The sequence below is a fragment of the Pan troglodytes genome, chromosome 11, assembly GCF_028858775.2.
Source record: "Pan troglodytes isolate AG18354 chromosome 11, NHGRI_mPanTro3-v2.0_pri, whole genome shotgun sequence".
Classification (NCBI taxonomy): Eukaryota; Metazoa; Chordata; class Mammalia; order Primates; family Hominidae; genus Pan; species Pan troglodytes.
The window spans coordinates 22,542,911-22,567,500 of record NC_072409.2 but is presented as its reverse complement, the minus strand read 5'-3'; the positions used below and the strand labels follow the sequence as shown (position 1 = coordinate 22,567,500).

Genomic DNA, 24,590 nt, shown 5'->3' with positions numbered 1-24,590 from the left:
ATGTCTAGAAGGGTTTCTTCAATATTATCTTCTAGAATTTTTATAGTTTCAAGTCTTAGATTTAAGTTGATTTTTTGTATAAGGTGAAAGATGAGTATCCAGTTTCATTCTCCTGTATGTGGCTAGCCAATTATTCCAACACCATTCGTTGAAAAGGGTGTCCTTTCCCCACTTTATGTTTTTGTTTGCTTTGTTTGCTTTGTTGAAGATCAGTTGGCTGTAAGTATTTGGGTTTATTTCTGCATTCTCTATTCTGTTCCATTGGTCTATGTGCCTATTTTTATACTAGTACCACGTTGTTTGGGTGACTATGGCCTTATAGTGCAGTGTGAAATCAGGTAGTGTGATGTCTTCAGATTTGTTCTTTTTGTTTAGTCTTGCTTTGGCTATATGGGCTCTTTTTTGATTCCATATGAATTTTAGAATTGATTTTTTCTAATTCTGTGAAGAATGATAGTGGTGTTTTGATGGAGATTGCATTGAATTTGTAGATTGCTTTTGTCAATATGGTCATTTTCACAATATTGATTCTACCCATCCATGAGCATGGGATGTATTTCCATTTGTTTATGTCATCTGTGATTTCTTTTAACAGTGTTTTGTAGTTTACCTTGTAGAGGTCTTTTGACTCCTTGTTTAGGTATATTCCTAAGTATTTTATTTTATTTTATTTTTGCAGCTATTGTAAAAGGGTTTGAGTTCTTGATCTGATTCTCTGCTTGGTCGCTGTTGGTATATAGAAGAGCTACTGATTTGTGTTCATTAATCTTGTATCCAGAAACTTTGCTGAATTCTTTTATCAGCAAACTGGAGGAGTCTTTAGGATTTTCAAGGTAAATTATCATATTGTCAGCAAACAGTGACTTTTTTACTTCCTCTTTATTGATTTGGATGCCCTTTATTTCTTTTTCCTGTCTGATTGCTCTTGCTGGGACTTCCAGTGCTATGTTGAAGAGGAGTGATAAGAATGGGCATCCTTGTCCTGTTCCAGTTTGCAGAGGGGATGCTTTCAACTTTTCCCCATTCAGTATTATGTCATCTGTGGGTTTGTTGTAGATAGCTTTTATTACATTGAGGTATGTCCTTTGTATGCCGATTTTGCTGAGAGTTTTAATCATAAAGGGATGCTGGATTTTGTTGAATTTTTTTTCTGCATCTATTGAGATGGTCATGTGATTTCTGTTTTTAATTCTGTTTATGTGGTGTATCACTTTTTTTGACTTGCACATGTTAAACCATCCCTGCATCCCTCGTATGAAACCCACTTGATCATGGTGGATTATCTTTTTCATATTTTGTTGGATTCAGTTAGCTAGTATTTTGTTAAGGATTTTAGCATCTATGTTCATCAAGAATATCAGTCTGTAGTTTTCTTTTTTTGGTTATGTCCTGCCCTGGTTTTGGCATTAGAGCTATGCTGGCTTCATAGGATAAATTAGGGAGGGTTCTTTCTTTCTCTTTCTTGTGGAATAGTGTCAAAAGAATTGGTACCAATTCTTCTTTGAATGTTTGGTAGAATTTTGTTGTGAATCCATCTGGTTCTGGACTTTTTTTGTTGGTAATTTTTTAGTTACCATTTCAATCTCACTGCTTGTTATTTGTCTGTTCAGGGTATCTAATTCTTCCCGATTTAACCTGGGAGGGTTATATTTTTCCAGGACTTTATCCATCTCGTCTAGGTTTTCTAGTTTATGTGCATAAAGGTGTTCATAGTAGCCTTGAATAATCTTTTGTATTTCAGTGATGTCAGTTGTAATATCTCCTGTTTCGTTTCTTAGTGAGGCTATTTGGATTTTCTCTCTTCTTTTCTTGGTTAATCTTGATAATGGTCTATCAATTTTATTTATCTTTTCAAAGAAACAGCTTCTTCATCTATCTTTTTTATTTTTTTGTTGTTTGTTCATTTGTTTCAATTTCATTTAGTTCTGCCTTGATCTTAGTTATTTCCTTCCTTCTGCTGGGGTTGGGTTTGGTTTGTTCTAGTTTCTCTAGTTGCTTGATATGTGACATTATAATGTCAGTTTGTACTCTTTCAGTCTTTTTGATGTAGCTGTTTAGGGCTATGCACTTTCCTTTTAGCACCACCTTTGCTGTATCCCAGAGGTTTTGATAGGTTGTGTCATTATTGTCATTCAGTTTGAAGATTTTTAAAATTTCCATCTTGATTTCCTTTTTGACCCAGTGCTCATTCAGGAGCAGGCTATTTAATTTCCATATATTTGCATGGTTTTGAAGGTTCCTTTTGGAGTTAATTTCCAATTTTATTCCACTGTGGTCCAAAAGAATGCTTGATGTAATTTTAATTTTCTTAAAATTATTGAGGCTCATTTCATGGCCTATCATATGGTCTATCTTGGAGAAAGTTCCATGTGCTGTTGAATAGAATGTGTATTCTGCAGTTGTTGGATGAAATATTCTGTATATATCTGTTAAGTCCATTTATTCCAAGATATAGTTTAAATTCATTGTTTTTTTGTTGACATTTTGTCTTGATGACCTGTCTTGTGCTGTCAGTAGAGTATTGAAGTCCCCCACTATTATTGTGTTGCTATCTGTCTCATTTCTTCAATCTATTAGTAATTGTTTTATAAATTTGGGAGCTCCAGTGTTAGGTGCACATATGTTTAGGATTGTCATATTTTCCTGTTGAACAAGGCCTTTTACAATTATGTAATGTCCCTCTTTGTCTCTTTTAACTGCTGTTGGTTTAAAGTTTGTTTTGTCTGATAAAAGAATAGCTACCCCTGCTTGCTTTTGGTGTCCATTTGTGTGAAATGCCCTTTCCCACCCATTTACTTTAAGTTTATGTGGGTCCTTATGTGTTAGGTGAGTCTCCTGAAGGCAGCAGATAGTTGGTTGGTGAGCTCTTATCCATTCTGGAGTTCCGTATATTTTAAGTGGAGCATTTAGGCCATTTACATTCAATGTTAATGTTGAGATGTGAGGTACCATTGCATTCATCATGCTATTTGTTGCCCGTGTACTTTGTTTTTTGGTTTTGCTTCTTGTATTTTTGTTTTGTAGGCCCTGTGTGATTTATGCCTTAAAGAGGTTCTATTCTGATGTGTTTCCAGGATTTGTTTCAAGATTTAGAGCTCCTTTTAGCAGTTCTTGTAGTGGTGGCTTGATATTGGTGAATTCTCTCTCAGCATGTGTTTGTCTGAAAAATGCTGTATCTTTCCTTCATATATGATGCTTAGTTTCGCTGGATACAAAATTCTTGGCTGATAATGGTTTTGTTTGAGGAGGCTGAAGATAGGGCTCCTCTCTCTTCTAGCTTGTAGGGTTTCTGCTGAGAATTCTGCTGTTAATCTGATAGATTTTCCTTTATAGGTAACCTGGTGCTTCTGTCTCTCACAGCTCTTAAGATTTTTCCCTTTGTCTTAACTTTGGATAACCTGATGACAATGTGCCTAGGCGATGATCTTTTTCCAATGAATTTTGCAGATGTTCTTTGTGCTTCTATATTTGAATGTCTAGGCCAGGGGAGCTTTCGTTGATTATTCCTCCAAATGTGTTTTCCAAGCTTTTAGAATTCTCTTCTTCCTCAGGAACACCGACTATTCTTAGGTTTGGTTGTTTAACATAATCCCCAACTTTTTGGAGGCTTTGTTCATTTTTTAAAATTCTTTTTTATTTGTCTCTGTTGGATTGGGTTAATTCAAAGACCTTGTCTTCCAGCTCTGAACTTCTTTCTTCTATTTGTTCAATTCTATTGCCGAGACTTTCCAGAGCATTTTGCATTTCTTTAGGTGTGTCCAATGTTTCCTGAATTTTTGATTGATTGTTTTTTCTTTGAGCTATCTATTTCCTTGAATATTTCTCCCTTCACTTCTTGTATCATTTTTTGGATTTCCTTGCATTGGGCTTTGCCTTTCTCTGGTGCCTCCCTCTTTAGCTTAATGACTAACCTCCTGAATTTTTTTTTCAAGTAAATCAGGGATTTCTTCTTGGTTTGGATCCACTGCTGGTGAACTAGTGTGATTTTTGGGGGGTGTTAAAGATACTTGTTTTTTTTTTTTTTTTATATTACCAGAGTTGGTTTTCTGGTTCCTTCTCATTTTGGTAAGCTCTGTCAGAGGGAAGGTCTTGGGCTGAAGGCTGTTGTTCAGATTCCTTTGTCCCATGGGGTGTTCCCTGCTGTAGTACACTCCCCCTTTTCCTATGGATGGGGCTTCCTGTGAGCCAAACTACAGTGATTGTTGTTTTTCTTCTGGGTGTAGCCACCCAGCAAGTTTGCCCCGCTCTGGGCTGGTAATGGGGGTTGTCTGCACAGAGTCCTGTGATGTGAGCAGTCTGTGGGTCTCTCAGCTGTGGATACCAGCTCCTACTGGGGTGGAGGTGGTGGGGTTGGGGAGGGTGGTTGTGCAATGGACTCCTTGAGAGTTCTTAGCTTTGGTGGTTTAATGATCTATTTTTGTGCTGGTTGGCCTCCTGCTGGGAGGTGGCACTTTCCAGAGAGCATCAGCTGTAGTAGTATGAAAGGATCCAGTGGTGGGCGGGGCCCTAGAACTCCCAAGATTATAAGTCCTTTGTCTTCTGCTACTAGGGTGGGTAGGGAAGGACCCATCCAGTAGGGGCAGTGCTAGGTGTGTCTGAGCTCAAGCTCTCTTTGGGTGGGTCTTGCTGCAGCTGAGTATTTGGGGTGTGTCCCAGGTCCTGCAGGAGCAGTCCGCTTCCTTCATAGGGTCTGTGGGTCCTCTCAGGATTGCTGATTTGTTCTTGCAGTCCATCTGGAGCTAAAGTTCACAATGTGAGCCTTCCAACGCTGCTCAGTTGGTCCAAGTCGGAGCTGCAATCTAGTTCTGTTTCCCATCCACCTCATGTGAGAATCTGCTTTCCCCCATGTTTCTCTCCAGCCTCTTCCAGGCTTCCTACCCCACCACCCCCACATCGCTGCTCAGCCTCTCTCCTTCCTAGTGGAAGCTGAGGATCCTCAGACTCCATCCAGCACTTCTTTGCTTCAGCAATGGGTTCATGTCAGCGGCAGCTGTGGTCCCAAATTTTATTTGGATTTCATTAGTTTTCCTTAATGTCTTGTTCCTGTTCCAGAATTTCATCCAGGATACCACATTACATTTAGTTGACAAATCTCTTTAGATTACTTTGTACTGTGACAGTTTCTCAGACTTTTTTATGCTCTTGACAGTATTGAGGAATACAAGTCAGGCATTTTATAGAATGTGCCTTAGTCTGGGTTTCTTTGATGTTTTCCTCATAGTGAAACTGGGGTTATGGGTTATGAGTTTATGGAGGGAAAATCTCAGAGACGAAGTGTCATTCTCATCACAGTATATCAAGGGTACATGCTAGCAACATGATTTAAAACTGAGGATGTTAACCTTGATGACCCTACCAATAGTGTTTGCCAGGTTGGAAATGGATTAATTTTCAACTAACTCTTTTTTAGCATTCAGAGAAGCAACAGGACAGAGGTTTGAGGTATGTGATCTGAAGTCAATACATGTAAGTTCTTATTTTGGCCTTACCAACTTCCTGTGGAACTTCACCCCTCCACGTCTCATCTGTATTTTATGGGGTTTAGAGAATTATTAAAAGGAAAAAGGAAGCATCCTGAGTTCTTCTTTATTTCTTAAATTTTATGTTCTCACTTTGTTTGTTTATCCCACTTTTATCAGTCAGAGTCTCATCAGAAAGAATGATGTGTAATTTGAGGAGAATATAATAAAGGAAGTATTGACAATGCTGAGGGCTGGGCGCAGGGAAACTCAAGGTTTGAGGGCATCCTGCTAGGTCTAGTATGAGCAGGGTGCCTGTGCTGATGGGGTGAGAGGAAGATGTTCTGTGGGGACCCCAGAGACACACATGCAGCAGGTAAAAAGCTTCCTGGAAGGGGCTGTGAGAATCACCCAAAGAACACAGCCAGCCCTTGGCAATCCTGGAGGCAGGGAGCCGATGGGTTAAGTCCCCTGACCTCATGCTCTTTCCCCCCTTCTCCCTCTAATCTTCGGGATGAGTCTAACCAGAAGCCAGAAGGCAAGGAGGGGCATGGAGATCAGACACCTGGGTCACAGTGAAGGGTGCAGAAGGTTAGAAAGTGTATCTGGAGAGACCAGTCCAAGATATCCAGCACATCTATATTTTGAATGCTGTGAGTTACAACTGAATCAATTTAGCTCAGCATATAGCATGTTCAACATTATTTAATACAACTTTTACTTGCGTATTTGCAGAGTCAGAGGACTCAACGAATTCCCAGACAGCCCATGTCAATGTGGTATAGTTCAAATTACTGAAGTCTGCCAACTACGTTTTCTATTATTTAATCTCAGACAATAGGTCTGATTTCTCTTCCATGTCATAACTTGAAATATGTGCAAATAGCTCCAGCAGGCTCTCTGGAACAGCAGACACTCTGTTCTTCAGCTAAAAACCTCAAGTTCTTTCAAGATCAGGTGGGATATTGAACCAGTACTTTAAAGATTCACCCATATCTCAGATCTGTAATTCAATGGAAGTGCAAACCACTTTTCCCAAAAGATTTATAACTGTAAGTTTCGTTGATGTTGCATTAAGAATTAACATAAAGAGAAAAAAGAAAGAATTAACATAAAGAGATTAACTGAAAGAAGATCAAAATCCTGAGGATATGGGTCAAAAAACGAGGATTAACTGCCTCTGTAAGGGCCATATATACAACAAAATGTCAATCAAAATAGCACCGGGAAGGGAGCGGGTAATTATTTGAGCCATGTGGCAAGTGAGTCAAGAACTTCCAGTTGCATCAGATAGCCAACAGTCCATTACACAGAAATGACACAATCTTGGATTTGATTTTAGGGAAAAAGGGAAATAATACAAAAAATAAACTTTGAACATGTTGCTTTACATTTGACAGAGCCTGAATATGTCTTATGTCATTTGCAAGATGGTGATGTAGACATTATTATGTCCATCACAAAGATGAAGAAAAAGAGGCTTGACTCACTAAGCACCTGGTCCAAAGTCACACTGTCCTAGCACAGGGCCAGGCACATACTGGACACTCAGGAAACCAATCTGAAGGAATGAAGCTTAATTAGCTTAAGTGCTGAGCTAATCTTCTAGAAAGGGCTGCCTGACCAGTTTCTACTTCCTGGCACAATTGTTGGGCACAGAGAGAAGTCAGCCAGAGCTCTTTTTTCATATTGTAGCCAAAGAGACTCATTTGGACACCTGAATGAAAGTAATTTTTATATTCTCTAATGACTATAACTCACTTTCTATTACTTAATAAATGTGATGAATAAAAGAGTCCTTGTGAAGCCAGATAGCATTTGCAAATGGGCTGCTGTGACTTGACAGATGGATTTGGAGCCTGAAGCAGGGACCAGAGTTGCTGAAAGCTGCAGGTGTCGGCAGAAACTGACTTCCGAGCCATTCCTCTTTCCTTGGACGGTGATAATCTGGGCTTTTTAAATGATTAGAAAATCTTAAAAGTGCTGCTTAATTTTCTTTAGTTTGTATATGAGCATCAGCTAACTGTTGGAATACAGAAAGCTTTCTTTTCTTCACCCTTCCTAGCTAGTTCTAGCTTCTCTCCTCACTTTGAGAACCATTTAGCACTCTGAAAATAAGGTCATGAGGCCTAAAGGATTAGACTTACCTGAGAATATCCTATATACCTTTGCTAGGACCTGGGGAACTCAGGAGAAGCCACAGTATTGCTTTTTTTTTTTTTTTTTTTTTTTTACAAGCTATGCATTGTTTAGTTTGTTAGGTTTATGAGATATTTTAAGTATTCTAAGAAAAGATGGATTGGGTTCTTTAAATAGTATCCCATGGTCAGTATAACAGAAAAGAACCTGGGTTTGGAGTTAAGAATCCTAGGATTTTTAACATATCACTTATATCAGTTTTTTTTAAATCGGCCTGTTTTTAATTTTTAAAAATGTCTCCTTGTCCTTTATGAAAAAGGTACTTTGTTTCAGAGCTCACACTTTAGCACAGTGGTTCTCAATTTGGGCTGCACATTAGAATCTCCTGGGGAGCTTTTAAAAACTACAAATGCCCAAGTCAATTAAAGCCTATGTGTGAGATCAAGGTATTTAAAGATACAACACTCGCATGCATCTAAATTAATAGGCTGCTGCTTAGCCAATCAGAATGGAAGGTTCAGTTTTACAGGGACACAGAAGTTTTCTCTCTCTCTCTCTCTTTTTTTTTTTTTTTTTTTTTTGAAACAGAGTCTCGCTCTGTCGCCAGGCTGGAGTGCAGTGGCTGGATCTCGGCTCACTGCAAGCTCTGCCTTCTGGGTTCAAGCGATTCTTCTGCCTCAGCCTCCCAAATAGCTGGGACCACAAGCATACACCACAACACCCAGCCAATTTTTGTATTTTTAGTAGAGATGGGGTTTCACCATGTTGGCCACGATGGTCTCAATCTCCTTACCTCGTGATCCGCCCACCTTGGCCTCCCAAAGTGCTGGGATTACAAGCGTGAGCCACCGTGCCCGGCCGGGACACAGAAGTTTTCAACGTTTACTCTAAGCCTCCCATAGATGGGAAAGTTGAAGCTCAGAGAGATTCATGAGCTTGCCCAGAACCATACAACTTGAAGCAGAATTCAGGTCTCCTGAAATTTAGGTCATAATATTTCCTGTGGTAGTATCACATTAGTCTGAGTTGCTCATAAGCTGCCCAGAGAAAACAACAGAGTTTGGGACAACAATGGCTTAATAAAATAATCTAGATGGAGGCTAGCAGTGAAGTTAGCCTCTGTAATGGCCTGCAGTCTGATTACCAACACACAAAACCTTGGATTTGACATAAACCAAGAACCATGTAATCACATGTCCACCAGTGAGGTCAAGCAGACAACTGAGCTGCATAGGATAGCACAGAGAAATAGGAACCAGGATGAAATGGAGAGTCGTGTCCACCCAAAATCTTTAAACTTCCAATTTGTAACAGATTTCAGAGTAAATGAATCAAATTGATGAACTGAATTCCCTTATAGGCTGCTGGTTTGCAATCTTTGACTTCAATGTCAATTGATATATTACAAATTTCAGTCCTAGATTTAGGAGGAACTTCACAGTATGATGTGATCCGGCATTTTGCCTTTAGTCTGATTTTGTATCATCTCCATTCTAGATCTAAGGAAACCAGAGGCTGAAGATGTTGAGTACAGGTACAATGTCTCATGACAAGTGGGTAAGAACTAGAAGAGAAGTCTTTGAATTCCCTGCTTCATGCTCTTCTGGGTGTTGGAAGAGCATGAAACCTGAAGTTGGAAAGAGATTCAAAATAATAGTGACACCACTTCCTAGCTGGGAGACTGGGGCCAAGTTACATTTGCCTTAGCAAGCCTTGGCTTTTTCCACTGTGAAATTTAAAATAATAAAAGTAGTGACTTCATAATGTTGTAGGGGGTTAAATAAAACAACACATGTTAAATTTGTTTAGCCCAGTGCCAAGTGCAGCATGAGAATTTCTGAGCTGATGCTTTGTCATTGTTGTTTTGTTGTGCCTTGTTGCTTCCTGTTTCAAAGTAATGCATTCTTAGAGTTCCTGATTTTTTAAGGACCAGCTAATTTCAAATTGGCTCTCTCTCCCCCAGCAAGCCTATTGTCTCTGCCACTAGAGTGCAAACACACTTGAGTTCACCATATTGAGAGCTCCACATGCAGTGTGTTCTAATTGGCAGTATGGTGTTTGGGACTAGGGCATCACAGTTTTAGGGCTGACTGGTATGTACCTGAGGTCAGGGACCTGGTACACAGCCACACCAAGATATGACAACCCCTTTTTGTAATGTAGTCATGGGAAAACATGTAGTTACATGAAGAAAGTAAAGGGAATCAGAAGCTTGAATATCTTCAGACCTCCTGGACCCTGGAAATGACTTACTTTTCCCATAGCCTGAGTGAGAGGAGTTTGGTCTGGAAAGTTGGCTTATCTTCGTTCCATCTCTGTCTCCAGTGTCTTGCCCCAGCCTGGTCCCATCTGTCATCATCTAGCAGACTTAAGGAGAGACATGTGAGTGTGGAGTGATGGGGACGGACACATTTTGCAAGACTCCAGGAAGCCCCAAACTGTGTTACTAGAGTTCACTCTTGGTGATTCTATGCAGGATGAGGCTTCCAAGGGTTATGGGATGTGGACTTGAAAGGAAACTTCTGTTTCCCATTTAGTGCATCCAGCCTCAGGGGCGGGAAGAATAAACGGACATCTTCTGATGTGGGCTGCTGTGTTGCACACTCTTCCCTGTCCTTGGTGCGCTCCGTGTTGATAACCACAAGGTGGCATCGCAGATTAAAGTGAAATGCCACAAACTTGCTTCCCTGTTCCCAGGTGAGGCTGTGATATTCATTCCACACCTGGGAGTTAAGAGGATATTTATCACAATCTGTTCATTTTACAGATGATGATATTGAGGCCAGGAACAAGGCATAACCTGCGTGAGCGAGTTGTGGTATAGAACATAAATCACCCAAGTACTAATCAGAAAGGGAAATGCATTACCCATTATTAAGCACCCAGGTAATGGAACTTGCCCCTCAATTTAACAAAGTGTGAAATATGTCAATGTGTATTTTAAAGAATTATCAGTATAAGAAATTCAAATATATCCACCATGAGGGCAGGGATTGTGCCTATTTTGCTTGCCATGTAGAAGATCCTGGAGGTTTTTTGTCTGTTTGTTTGTTTTGTTTTTGGAGGATTGGTTTATTTTTCCTAACTTGCGTAGATTTAGATTTTTCAGCTCTATATTAGAAGTTAGTGGGGGCACAAATTACTTTCCCCCTTATCTCTCACTCACTCAATTAACAAGAAGCCAACAAATTTGGGGGCTGGGTTGTGCCCTTACTAGGACCCTGGCCCAATTTTTGGTACTCAGGGGATGACAAAGGCACACTGAGGACCCTGCCCTGCTCTTATATGTCCACTGTGAACTCACACATTGACTTTTCAAGATGATAGAGATGGAATAGGGATGTTTGGGCTGCCTTAACCCTTACCTTAACTCTCACTCTCCGGCTCCTCCACAGAAATCAGGGTCCAGCTTAGTTTCTGACTCTAGGAGAAGTCAAGTGGTCTCTGAAGTCCATTGGTAGCATCCAGACCTCTGGATGAGCTTCCTGACATCGCTCTGCTGCAATGCTAGTACACAAGGGTTCCTTCTCATTCCAGGTTTGTCAATCTCTGAGGTGCCTTAAAAAAAGTTACTTTTCTTTGGACCTCAGTTTCCCGGTGTTTCTCAAAGCCAAACATCTTAATTTTCTAGATCATCTAATATCCTCCTGTCATGAAGTTTGTTAGCAATTGAATTGCCTCTCCTACTGCTTCTGCTTCTGTTCAGATTCCTTTATAGCAAAACATTGGCTGTGCAATGAGGAGTCCCTAATGACTGAATGTGGAATGTTTATTCTTTGGAAAGCTCTGAGGTTGGGACTTCAGGGAAAAAGAAATGCCATCATACTGTTTCAGAAAAATGCTCTCCCATCAGAGGAAGAGTCAATGATTCTCAGTAGGAAAAGTTAAAAAAAAACAAAAAAACAAATCATGTGCCCAGATGAAACTTAGTTTTGTTTTGTATTTTAATGCTCAAATAAGCCAAGTGACCTCACTTGGGACACTGAATTTCTCAGAGTGATATTCAAGAGTAGATAGATTTTCTGATCCCAAATTTGAAAATTCCCACGGGTAAAAATCTCCACAGCAAGTAAAACCACCAATGTTGGGAGGGGAATAAAATTAAATCATTACAGGTGTGGGTATTTTTTAAAGTGATACATACTAATCGTACCTATTTATGGAGTGCTTGTGATACATTCACACAATGTGTAATCACTGAAGCAGGGTATTTAGGATATCCATCACCTCTACCATTTATTATTCATTTGTTTTGGGAACATTTTAAATCTTTTCTACCCATTTGAAATATATAATATATTGTTGTTAACTATAGTCACCCAACTGTGCTGTCAAACCCTGGAATGTATTTCTTCTATCTGCCTGTATGTCTGTACCCACTGACCAACATCTCTTCATCTTACTCTACTCTTCCCAGTCTCTGGTAACTATCATTCTACTATCTACCTCCATAAGATCAATTTCTTTGGCTCCCACATGTTAGTAAGAACATGCCATATTTGTCTTTCTCTGCTTGGCTTATTTCACTTAACATAATGTCCTCCCGTTTCATCCATGTCGCTGCAAATGATGTGATTTCATTCTTTTTATGGCTGAGTCATATTTCATCGTGTGTATTTAACACATTTTCTTTATTCATTCATCTGTTGATGGACACTTAGGTTGTTTCCTTATCTTTGCTACTGTGAACGGTGCTGCAGTGAAAATGGGAGTACAGATATCACTTCGATATACTGGTTTTCTTTACTTTGTATAAATAACCAGTAGTGAAATTGCTGGGTCATATAGTAGTTCTATTTTTAATTTTTTGAGGAACCTCCATATGGTTTTTTATAATGGCTGTACTAATTTACATTTCCATCTATAATGTATAAGAGTCCCCCTTTCTCTGCATCTATGCTAGCATTTTATTTTATCTTTTTTTATAACAGCCATTCTAACTGGGGTGAGATGGTAACTCATTGTGGTTTTGATTGCATTTCTCTGATGATCAGTGATGTTGCACATTTTTTATGTACTTGTTGGCTATTTGTGCATCTTCTTTTGGTTTAGTTTTAGCAAAATCCTTCCTTCGTGTAACTGAGCTCTGGATTTAGTCTCCCAAGGCACAAGGAAATTTAACTGACAGTTCTCATGCTGTCCTGCCATCCTCACTTCAGCTCTGAGTGTTCCAGTATTCTAGCTTAGAGCTCTTTTTGTTCTTTCACTAGTTGCTCATATAACATTGTTTCTAGGCCCCTTTCCATCTGCTCCAGTTGTCCAATGTCCTTTTTGAACATTGGTGGCCAGAACTGCAAAATCCCCATGTAATTCCCCCATGCAATTTATTTGTGTCCATCTCTGTGCTAAGCAAAAACAATAAGGAGTTGTAGAAGACATGGCGTGTGTTTTTGAGGAGCTCTTCTACAAAACAAAGCTATCAAGTGGCAGGTAAACACAGAAACAGAAACAAAAGGCAAAAGTTTTAAGGTGTTTTTCCACAGATGGGACAGAAATTAGCACAGATAGCAGACAAAAGGATCTTAGTACTCATTTGTGTTGTCAAGTTTCTGGGTGTTCTCATTTTATTCCTAATACAGTATGCCATTAAAATGCATGTCTACATTTATTGGCAATGAATGTTACCCACATGAATATTAAAGGGAAATAAATTCCCAGTGGAGAGCAAGCCTGGTTATATTCTTTCTTTTGTTTCCCCCCCTTTCTTCTTTTATTTCAGGGATAGCCAAGTGCTCAGAGTAGACATTTTGTTTCATTAATCCCTTTCTTTTTTGAATATTGACACAGCTGAGACTCAGCGAGAGAATGGTGTTTGCACCCAACCCAGAATGGACCAAAGTGCTAGATTTCCTTTGCAAAGAAACTCATCTTTGCAGTAAATGTTTGTCTCTTTTTTTGTTGCTGATTGCACTTGTGAGATCATCAGGCTCTGGGTGTGAATGCAGCTTAATGGCCTCAACCTTTGTGTCTTTGCTGACTGAGCACTGCTCTTGGCTGTTCAAGGCATAGGTGGAGGGAGGAATAATTCCCCAGCTAATTCAGAGATCCCTTTGTTTTCCCTGTAATTAGTGTAGAACCCACATCTTGCCCACACATTTGTAGACCATGCTACTGGTTACAGAGCAAAGTCATATCCATCATTTTACTTCCTCCTCATCATTGTCCTGTGAGGCAGGTGAGAATACCACCATTTATACCTAAGGAGACTGAAACTTTCAGATTGCAAGAGATAGGTCATATACCATGCAGGAAAAACAAGGAAAAGGGGCAGAGGCTGAATTTGATCTCAGGGCTTTTGACCTCAAAGCCCTTGGTTAAATTTTTACACTTTATGGCTGCCTCCAAAACATTCACCTTTGTGTATAATGTGTAACCATCTGCAAAGCCCCTGACACGTAATTCTAGTTCAGTTATGCCTCACAACAGCCATATGGGTTGATGTGCCTATTTTGCAACCAAGGTGCATTAGCTTTCCTTGAATTTCTTCGCTTTGTGTTTGGGAGAAATAGGACAATTATATAAAGTTGAAGAATGGAATTTTGTGTGTGTGTGCATATATGTATGTATGTGTGTTTAATCAGCACAAATCTCCTTCCTGTGTTCTAGAAAACATAGGGGGCAAAATTAGAAGCAACTCAATTTCCTCTGCTTCTCTTCAGTCCAGGAAAGTGAAAATTTTCATTCACAAAAAATGTACCCCAAACCATATAAGATACAAAATGTTTAAACAAAACTTACATTATTTTCAATATAATCCTCTCGCATGAGTAAAAACTGGAATTATGTGGATTTTAAAGATGCTAAATATGTTAATCAAAGTTTGATCCTCTCAGTTAACAATAACTTATGCTTGCTGGTAATTTATAGTTGACCAAAAGATTTTGAATATAATGTATTTAATTCTTCCGGGAATCACACAAGGTAGATATTATCATTTCCACTTTACAGATGCAGAAAGCAAGGCGTAGAGATGATCACAAATTTCCCAACCACTGAGTGACAGAGCTCAGTCATGCAGAACTCAGGTTTGCATGACTCAAATTAGGCACAAGTTCTTGGAATTTTCCATAAGGGACAACTGCATCTTTTGCCCCTTCACAACTAGAAACGACTCAACGACTTTTTCTGTGAGCAAATGTCGAGGTCTTAACTGCTTTAGTTCAAGGAAGTTCCTTTTTTCTTTTCAAAAATCAGGTTGCTGGAGATGGTACACAAAATAAGAGAAAGAAGGCCTGATTCATTCTGTCAGCTCAACTTGTAGTCACTTGACATGTGAAAATTACAGATGACAGCTTTTCTATCTGTGATTCTGACACGCTAAATCATAAATGTGCCTCTCACGTCTTTGCTGAAACAGCAGGAACAATGAGTGTCCAATTGCTGCACTGGTAAGCAGTCAGGACCAAAATTATTAGAGGTATCAGTGTAAGTAATATTCATCCCACCCAGTACAAACCAGTTTTCGGATTTGGCGTGAACTTCTGAGAGCCTGGACTTGGGTTGCACCAGACCCTGGAGTTAGAGTGGACTCTTTGAGGAATAACATAAAAATCATCAAAGCATTTCATCCTATAGTTTGATAAGTTCAATAACATTACGTAATTAGAAGAGACCTTAGTCACCTTCTAATTCCTTCATTCTATGTCTCAGATAAAATTACAGAGGCCCAGGGAGGGAAATGATCTGCCTAATATCCCACAACAGGCCAATTGTGAAGCTGGACATTTGGCTCCTATAGAGACCTTTTCTCTTCCATTACACAGTAGAGATTCACTGAACTCCCATCCTATTTCTGGTCCTTGAGACACTAAAGAAATAACAAAACAAACACATGAACATGCCCTTCAGGCTGATTAGAAAAACTGATCAGTTAATAGAATAATGATGCATGTAACAATGACTACAATAATTTAAAATAATAACACCAGTCATCATATATTGAATGGAATCTATTATTCTTATAGTGACCCCAAGAGGTAGATGTGTCGTTATCTTAAAGAGGTAAAAGGAAATAGGATTGTGGAGGTTAAGTTTCAAACCAAAGTTATGGTCATCAAGTAATGGAGCTGGGACTATGTGTACAACTGGTGCTTTTGGTAATCAGAGAAGGGGAAACACCCATAGCATCCTAGGAAGAAGGAAAAAGTGATACCTGCACTGGGTTTTCAAGGAAAAATAGAAACTAGACAGGTAAAGAAGGAAAAAGAATGGTAGAGACTGAGGAAGAGCATATACAAAGTTAGAAACGCTTGTGCCACATCAAGCAACTGGAGGAAATTTATTTTTATTGGAATATTGGATTTGTGTGGGAGAACAATGACGGCTGAGGATTGGTTGGTAAATTTGGGAATCTCAGATTATGAAGGGTCTTGGTAAACACTTCTAAAGAGCTTAAATTTTATTTTAATGCAATTTATTAAGGGCAATGGGGTGTTTTAAGCAAACGAGACAGCATGACCAGATTTCCATCTTAGATTGATATTTTTAATTAACAAGTAGAGGTAGGGCGGTCTGAAGAGCTTAGGAAAGAGTCAGGTAACCCACTGCAGGAGAATTTACATCAACAAGGATGTGCTGATGAGTACACTCCACGGATAGGAATTAAGAGTCAAACCATAACTGTGTACACCTGGCATAATGTGTCTGCATGCATTCGCATTCATTTCATGTATATATATATACATATTGTATGTATTATGATGTCATAATACATATGACATATAAATAGATAATATATATATAGATGTACAGGCATACAGTATAGATCGATTACAATTATTCCAGTAATGCATAGTCACTCTTCTTACAACAAAAATGAAAAAGGATACTTTCTAAACACTTTAATCCAACTCACAAAGCTTTTTGTGTCTGTACCTGTTGACCAATCTGGACTCATTCTTCACCAACCTACCCCCAGTCTACCCTCTAGGAACACTGTGCTTCATTTTTTACCCCTTCTAAGAAGCTATACTCTCTTTTATTTCTCCTCCCCTGATTATTTCCCACTCAACATTCAGATCTCAATGTAGATGTCACTTTCTCTAGGAAGCAAGTCTGCCCTAACTGTCTATATTAACTTAGGGGGCCCTGTTATATGATTTCAAAGTACCCTCTGCATTTATCCATTATAGCACCTATTGTACTCTGTGATAAAGCCTGTTCTCAGCATTGTCCATGTCCTTATTTTTAGCTCCATGATTATAGCTATCTTTTGTCTTCTTTACTTCTTAATTCTTATTGCCTATGCCTAAACAGAGGGTAAGAAATGAGGTTTATATGGCCAATAGTAGGCAACCAGTAAATATTTGTTTATATTTACTTTAAATAAAGAAGCAAACTAATGAATAAGTAAATAAGGAAATGAATGGAGTACAGATACACCAGCCAATAAAACTAAAGTATTAGAGTCCTCACAGACTCCATTATATCTCACTATTGGCTGGTATTTGAAGCGATTCTGAAATTTCTACCTTCTTCCCTATGCTAACCTGCCACTGGGTTTCTAAGGATCCATTCTATGGCAAAAAACTCTCACTCGAAAATTTTTAGGAAGTGCTTGAAAGAGATGAACCTGCCTTTAGTCACCTGGAAATACTGGGTTGAGCTTTACACACTGAGCTATGACAGGCACAGGCAAGAGGAGGCTTCTAAAAGTTTATTTATTTATTTTTTTACTTTATTAGCACTTTTCTTGGTTTTAATAGGCTTCAATCACTTTCAAAGAGTAGAATCATTGCTCCTGCATCAGTCACGCAGTGGAGATCTTCACAAATGATGACCAGATAGCAATTATTATTTGAATACTTGATATTTTGGCAATTTTCAAAAGTTAAAATGCCTCCAGAGTGTCTAACCAATTTTTTAAGTTATTCTATTGTATTACATTATATTCTGTTCTATCCTAGACTCCCTGATTCTATTCTATCCTATTCTCTTCTAGTTTATCCATTTCCAATCTATTCTATTCTTTTTCATTTACATTTTCCATGCAATGACTAACACTAGGTATTAGCAAAAGTTGTGGTGGTAGCAAAAAATAAATAATCCTTGACCTCAATACTTCAGTAAAAGTATTAATTTACAAAAATATTTCAAATATATGTTGATAAGTGCTCTATTCAACCTTGTGCAAAGTTCAGATATACATACACAGAAGAATCCATTTATTTTTATAACATCAAAGTTATTTTTTTGGAGAAGATAATAAAAGAAACATTGTTTATAAGGGTAAGTAGGAGTTTGTTAAAAAAAGACTACAGAAGGTCATATTCTAGTCAGTGAGAACAGAATATTGAAAGTAATAGACAGGTGAAACACAATGATATGCTCAAAAATCTATAACTAATGACATTTTGTTAGTATACAAAGTGCAAGGTGCTCCTTCCTTCAGAACGATTTGGCAGCCATCTCCAGCTTCTTCCAAATTCATCAGTCAACCACATTCAAAATAATAATAGTATAATACCATATACAATGGCATGTACTTAGGTGACTTAACAAATTCAAATTCAAAGTGAAAGTGATGTCTTAGTACTTCAAATTTCCATGCATTTGGATCTTACATTTTTAATTTTAATCTAAATCCCTTAAGTACAGTGACTGCATCTTTAGTCATCTTCACAGCCATCAGATCAATATACACACTGATCTCAAACTGTGTGTAGGATTTTTTTTTGCTATATAAAAATCTACATGTATAAGATAATGGAGGATACTGTTGTAATAGTATGTTTAGCAACATAGACCATATAATTAATTTATTTATTCAACCAGTAACAATCACTTAGTATGATCTAGCACATTTTAATCTAAAACACGTGTGCCAGACCACAATGACACATTGATATATGTTTGCAGAGGAATGGCTAAATGGTTGACAATGAACTTAGGAAACATTCCTGGGTTCTCTACTAATCCAAAGACAGCACTATTAAGCAGATGGAGTATCTAATTACAAAAAAAAAAAAAAAAAAAAAAAAAAAAAAAACGAGGACACTCATCTTAACTAGGTCTCCTGCCATTAAAAAACTGAAACATCACATGTATAGTAAACAACTGTTTTCAGATATTGAGCAACAGGTAAAGCATAATGGTGATCACTAAGAAATGGGAAACAAATGTAGTGAATCCTCAAATCAACAGGCTTACAACCAGGGAATACATTTTGGCCCACAGGGCAGGAAGTATTCCAATATGGAGCTGAAGGAATAGAACCTATAGTTCCAAACTGCTGGTCCAAGCTCTAGAGAAAGAGTTGTATGGAAATGTGGAAATGTCCATAACAGAAATTTGGATCTCCCTTTGAGTATTTGGCTGAATACTTAGTTGAACCTACTATATAGCCTGCAAGTCTTGGCAAGAAATAAAATAAAGCAATAAGAAGACAACTACTAGGGGGATATTAGCTAAACACCTATGAGCTATGAGATTCTTAAGTTTGTACAAAGCAAGCCAGAATGGAGAGGTATTATCCATCTTAGATGAAATTCTAAACAGCTTTCACCTTAGGAATAGGGCTAATCAATTCACAGAGTATAGGCTAATCTACATGAACGTAAGAACACTTACAAAAAAGCCTCAGATGAAGAAAGAGACTTACATAAAAGTCTCAGAAGAAATTAACTGCCTGGCAAAACAAACATCAACTATTTAAGTAAAGGCAATAAAATCCAGACACTCAGTAATGAAGTATCCACATGTTCATGTACATAATTCAAAATTACTAGACTGGGAAAGAAGCAGAAAATTTTGACTGACAATCAGTAGAAAGATTAGTCAACAAAAAATGCCCACAAATAATACAACTAATGGAATTACCACACAAGGACTTTAAATCAGTTACTATAAATATATACAAGGACTTAAAGGAAAATGTGAACATAACTAGAAAACAGATAGGGATCTCAATGTAGAAGTAAAAATTATGTTTAAAAAAACAAAATAAATTATAGAGTAATAAGTCCAATATCTGAAATAAAGGCTATTAACTGAATGTATTTAACAACAGACTGGATGCTGCAGAAAACATGATAAGCAGCCTTGAATGCATAGCCTAGAAGTTATATCAATAATCATTCTAATTAAAAAGCAGAGATTAAAATGACTTTAAGTTATGGATATACCTTCAATGATCTGAGGGATAATAGCAAGCAGTCTAATATATGTGTAATTGGAGTTTTAGAAAGAGGGAAGAAAGAGATCAAGAAGAGAATATATTTCTTTAAATACTGGCTAAAAATTCCCTAGTTTAATAAAAAAATGAATAAACCCATGTATTCAAGAATCTCAATAAAACTAAGAAAGACTAACACAAAGAAAATTACATTTAAGCACGTCGTGTTCACACTGATGAAAACTCAAGACAAAGAGAAAATCTTAAAAGCAGTCATCAGGAATAGTGATAACAATTATCAGTAACTTTTCATTAGAAACAGGCCAAACATTATCTGGAAGATAAAAGAACAACATCTTCAAAGTTCTAAAGTAACATGGAATTCTGCATCCAACAATAAAGTATTTTAAATAAAAAATATTCCTTATGAATGAAAAAGTCAAACACTAAAACAATTTGTCACCAGCAAACATGTTAAAATAATATATAAGAAGGAAGTTAAAGGAAGTTTTTCAGGCTAAAGGAAAGTGATGCTAGGTGGGGAACCCACACTAGAAATGAAACTTTAAAATATGTGTTTTCTCATTCCATAATTCCTGTAAAGATAATTGGTTGTTCAGTGCAAAAAGCAATAACAATCTATGGTTGGATTTATAACATGTGAAGAAGTAAAAAGTATGTAAACCAATTATTGCAGGCAATGTGTTTTAAGTTAAAAGACACATACAGGCTACAAGTATAAGAATAAAAAATATTTATAAAGCAGTCATTGATTATAAGAAAACTGGAATGCTAGGAGTGCTAGGTTAATATCAGTCAAAATAAACATCATAAAAATGAATATTTCCAGAGAAAAATAGAGACATTTTTTAATAATAAAGATGGTAAAGTCAATTCACTGGGAAGACTGAATAATCCTAAATGTGCTTGAACATAATAAGAGTTTCAAAATGAATAAGAACTAATAGAAATAAATGCAGAAATATACATATTTGTTGAAAATTTTAAAATTCTGCTTTTAATAATTAATATAATGCATAGAAAATCAGTGAGAATGTAGATGAGACAAACAACTCTCATATGAACTTGTTCTAATTGGAATTTATGGAACACTCCACTCAGCGGGAAACACATTATTTTCATGTATACATGGACTGTTCACCAAAATAAACCATTTACTGGGCAATAATAAAAGGGTCAATACATTTATTGGGGAAGAATAAAAGCAAAGTATTGAGATCTGATTTCATTTTTTTACATAAATTGATTATAGCTGCATTAAGTCATTAAAGTATCCAAATTAATATTATTACTGTTCAAGTTTGTTGTTCTATTAACTCTTTGTGTGACTTGGCAAGTTTTTTTCGTATCCCTGAACCTCAGTTTTCTGAAGCATCAATGTTTGGTTTTAACTAGACAATGTTTCCTTAAATTAATTTCTACTATCATTTATGAAAAGAGCACCCATCACAATGTTTTGTATATAGAAGGGCACCTCAACAAATATTTGTAAAAAATGTTGAATAAATTAATAAAAGAGAGACTTTGACAGTACTCTGCTGCATTTCATCCTTTACATTTCTATCTTTAAAATATGCCTTCTTTCCAAAGTGCAATATACTAAGTCCAATAGGATAAGGAATTGGAATTTCTTATCCTTACTTAAATACTTGCCCTTTCCTAATGTATTCTAGATATGGAAATAGAGCACAATTTTCAGTCATCTGTTTATTGAAGTAATAGTGTGATATCATTATGTAAATGACAGTATTATTTGCTGGACTAGTACATAAAAACATGCTGGTTTTTCTGCTATACAAAATGTTATTAATGTCTGTGAAATATAAAATGGCAATAATGGAATTAATGCAAAAAATTCAGATTATTACTATCTTTGGCCCCTATCTATGTATAATATCTTGCAAAGTCCACTTTGCTGTTGAAAGTGTGAATTCTGGGCTGGGTATGGTGGCTCATGCCCATAATCCCAGCACTTTGGGAGGCGAAGGTGGGAGGTCACCTGAGGTCAGGAGTTTGAGCCTAGCCTGGCCAACATGGTGAAACCCCGTCTCTACTAAAAATACAAAAATTAGCCTGGCATAGTGGCCGGCGCCTGTAATCCCAGCTACTTGGGAGGCTGAGACAGGAGAATCCCTTGAATTCAGGAGACAGAGGTTGCAGAGAGCCGAGATCATGCAATTGCACTCCAGCCTGGGCAACAAGAGTGAAAAAAAAAAAAAGAGAGAGAGAGAAAGAGAAAGAGAGAAAGAGAGAAAGGGAGAAAGGGAGAAAAAAGAAAATATGAATTCCACAGGATTGCTACTTAAAGCGTAAATAACAGTGCGTCAATTGTTTTAAGAATGAAAGAAAGTATGCTATGATTTTGCAACTATTTTTAACCTAATTTTAGGATTAGGAATATTTAATTCAATATTCTTCGAAGTGTATTTTGTAAATCATAGTCACACAGGCTATCAGTGTTATGAAGAGAGTAGAGAAGGAATGAATCCTAGTCTCAAATAAGTTTTGAAAATATTGACCTAAATAAATTCACGGACTTAATAGATCTTTTAATATATTAATGTATATTATAAATCTCTAAAATGTGGAAGGGAGATCATTGTATAAAGGGATCCCAAAACTTTTCACTGTGTGTATTAGAGTCCTATGGCTGTAGTAACAAAGTAACACAAACTTGGTAGTTTAAAACAACAGAAATGTATTCTTTTATAGTTCTAATGGCTGGAAGTCCAAAGCTAACATATCAGAAGAGCCACAGTTTTAACAGAATAGCCTCAAAAAAAGTCTTCTGCTAATCAATAAGTGTGCTTTAAAAAATGCTAAGCATTCAGTAAACCATTTCAAAAAATATACAATGAATAAAATGTATCTTTTCTTTCACTAATTTAGCACATTTAGTAATTGGGCAAACGTTTTTAAGAATGTCATATTTTTCAAGAACTGAGGTATAAAAGTTGATAAGTAAGACATGGTCCTTGCCTTTATGAAGCGTAGATGTGCTTAGGAAAATAGACGTAAACAAAAAGTCATCTTCAGTGTAATAAGATAGTCTGTTAGAAATATAAGGCAAGAAAACGAAATATAAAAAAAAATCATGGAGATAACAGGTTAGCAAAATAAAACAGCTAAAATAAAGTTCTTATGGCAAATAAATGAAAGCGTGGACTCAATGAAGAGTTAAAGAATCAAGTGGAAATTCAGACTAATTAATGTATATGGAAGATATTGGAAAGAAACATATTGATTAATGTTCTTTTAACTTAAGGAATGCAAAGGAGTAAAACAGAGTTGCCAATTTTTATATAACAGGAATATTGGAAAGAAGTTAGTGGGGGATGCATAAAAAGCATACTTGAAGAAATAACAATTGAGACTGTCCTAAAATAAAAAGAAGCAAAATTGCAGATAGAAAGGTCTCAGAGTGCTAAATCATGTGAATAAAGAAATCAAAACAAACAAGAATCAAAGAAGTAAACAAAAAAAGACTGTACAGTAAAATTAAAAACTTCAGTAAAGGAGAAAATTTTATCCAGTTCTAGAGAAAAAAAGACCTGATCTATAGAGGAAGAGGAAATCAGGTAGAAACCAACATTGTGTATGAAGCACTAGATGCAAGAGGATAGTGGAGAAATATTTCCAAAGTGCTAAAAAAAGAAGTGTGTGTATATCAACTCTAAATGAAAAAGCCAAGTAATCATAGTCTTAGGCTTAAAAAGTCCCAAAAGTTTTAATACAAAAATACCATTTTTGCAGACATTTTTATAAAAAATATTACAAGTAGACTATTAAATTCAGGAGAATTATAGAAGATCTTGCTAACAAAGTTAATTAATTACCTTAAGAAAAGTTACTGTCTTAATCAATGATCTCTCACAAGATAAAAAAAAAGTGAGAAAAGAGAAATGTATAGGAATTCGAATTAAAACTCAGTATGATACTATGAGAGGGTGAAGGAGAAGAGGACAAGTAAGAAGAGAATGGGCTAAAGTGTTTTTGTTGATCATGGAAGACATACACATTGAAAGTCTTAAAAATTGATGAGAGAATGACAAAACAATATAAAATTCTTAATAAATTTTCTCTTATCATCAGCAACAATTCAATATAATTTTTCTAAACTGCACAATAAAATTTACTGCATTAATTGGAGGCAGGAAGGAAGATGAAAAGGGAAATAACCATGGCAAATACAACTATGAAATAAAGTTACAGAAATAAGTACAAATATAATCATGATATATTAAATGTTCATGGTTTAAATTTACTGTTCAAGACTCAGAGATTCTTAAATTGTACTTTTTAATGCCAAAATCCACTAATTTGTTATCTTTAAGAGAAAAATTAAAAACACAGGATATGGTTTACACAAAAAAATAGAAACATATATATGAGGAAGATATGTACCACAGGTATCTGAGATAGCAATTTTTATAACATATTAATATAATTTTAAGTAAAGTGAGAAAAATAGTAAAATAACAACATAGGTAATAGAACAATAGATCAAAAAAATAAACAATATTCATAAACATATATGCACGTAAAGAAATAGACACAGAATTAATAAAACAACAATATAAGAATATCAGAGAGAAATAAATGTGGCAATAACTTACAGGGTGAGATTTTTACATGTTCCTCTAACAGATCAAGTAGAGTTTCAAAATAAGCAAAAGTATTTTTAAAAATTACAAAAATATGATTAGTAGGTACTATCTAATAGATACATACAAACCCAACAAAGAATATACATTTTTTAAGGACATATAAAACAGTGACAAATATTAACATGTAAGAGATTACATAGTGCTATTAAATAATAAAAAGTAGGGAATGGGAATATAAAGTGTGGGAGTTGA

General features: G+C 36.6%; 2 long non-coding RNA genes across 3 annotated transcripts in view; one reads left to right on the top strand and one right to left on the bottom strand.

Annotated features, from left to right (window-relative positions):
* LOC107976760 (uncharacterized) overlaps window positions 1-24,590 on the top strand; it is a 157,682-nt gene that overhangs the window by 129,492 nt on the left and 3,600 nt on the right. The gene's annotated exons all lie outside the window — the stretch shown is intronic.
* Window positions 14,478-24,590, bottom strand: part of LOC107976876 (uncharacterized) — a 37,057-nt gene continuing 26,944 nt past the window's right edge. The window contains exon 3 of the long non-coding RNA XR_001721164.3: window positions 14,478-14,796. This is a non-coding gene — a long non-coding RNA (uncharacterized LOC107976876). The remainder of the gene's footprint in view (window positions 14,797-24,590) is intronic.